Source organism: Grammomys surdaster, unplaced genomic scaffold (assembly GCF_004785775.1).
Source record: "Grammomys surdaster isolate TR1022 unplaced genomic scaffold, NIH_TR_1.0 126124, whole genome shotgun sequence".
NCBI lineage: Eukaryota > Metazoa > Chordata > Mammalia > Rodentia > Muridae > Grammomys > Grammomys surdaster.
In genome coordinates, this window is record NW_021620932.1 from 7,861,508 (window position 1) to 7,862,645 (window position 1,138).

Below are 1,138 nucleotides of genomic sequence, written 5' to 3' on the forward strand. Positions count from 1 at the left end.
AGATTACTTCCTTGCTTTTTCTAGGTTGTAGTTTCCCTCCTTGTGTTGGTGTTTTCCATCCATTATCCTTTGAAGTGCTGGGTTTGTGGGAAGATATTGTGCAAATTTGGTTTTGTCATGGAATATCTTGGTTTCACCATCTATATTGATTGAGAGTTTTGCTGGGCATAGTAATCTGGGCTGGCAATTGTGTTCTCTTAGGGTCTGTATGATGTCCGTCCAGGCTCTTCTGGCTTTTATAGTCTCTGGTGAGAAGTCTGGTGTAATTCTTATAGGTCTGCCTTTATATGTTACTTGACCTTTTTCCCTTACTGCTTTTAGTATTTTTTCTTTGTTTTGTGCATCTGATGTTTTGATTATTAAGTGACGGGAGGTATTTCTTTTCTGGTCTAGTCTATTTGGTGTTCTGTAGGCTTCTTGTATGTTTATGGGCATCTTGTTCTTTAGGTTAGGGAAATTTTCCTCAATGATTTTGTTGAAGATATTTACTGGCCCTTTAAGTTGGGAATCTTCATTCTCATCTATACCTATTATCCTTAGGTTTGGTCTTCTCATTGTGTCCTGGATTTCCTGGATGTTTTGAGTTAGGAGTTTTTTGCTTTTTGCATTTTCTTTGACAACTGTGTCAATATTTTCCACCATATCTTCTGCATTTGAGATTCTCTCTTCTATCTCTTGTATTCGGTTGGTGATGCTTGCGTCTGTGACTCCTGATCTCTTTCTTAGGTTTTCTATCTCCATGGTTGTCTCCCTTTGAACTTTCTTTATTGTTTCTATTTCCAGTTTCAGATCCTGAATGTTTTTGTTTAATTCCTTCATTGTGTTTTCTTGCATTTCTTTAAGGGATTTCTGTGATTCCTCTTTAAGGGCTTCTATCTGTTTACTTGTACTCTCCTGTATTTCTTTAAGGGAGTTACTTAATTCCTTCTTATAATCCTCTATCATCATCATGAGAAGTGATTTTAATTCTGAATCCTGCTTTTCAGGTGTGAAGGGGTGTTCAGGGCTTGCTATATTGGGAGAACTGGGCACTGATGATGCCAAGAAACTTTGGTTTCTGTTGCTTATGTTCTTGCGCTTGCCTTTCGCCATCTGGGTAACTCTAGTGGTACCTGCCCTCTCTGTGTAAGATTGGAAT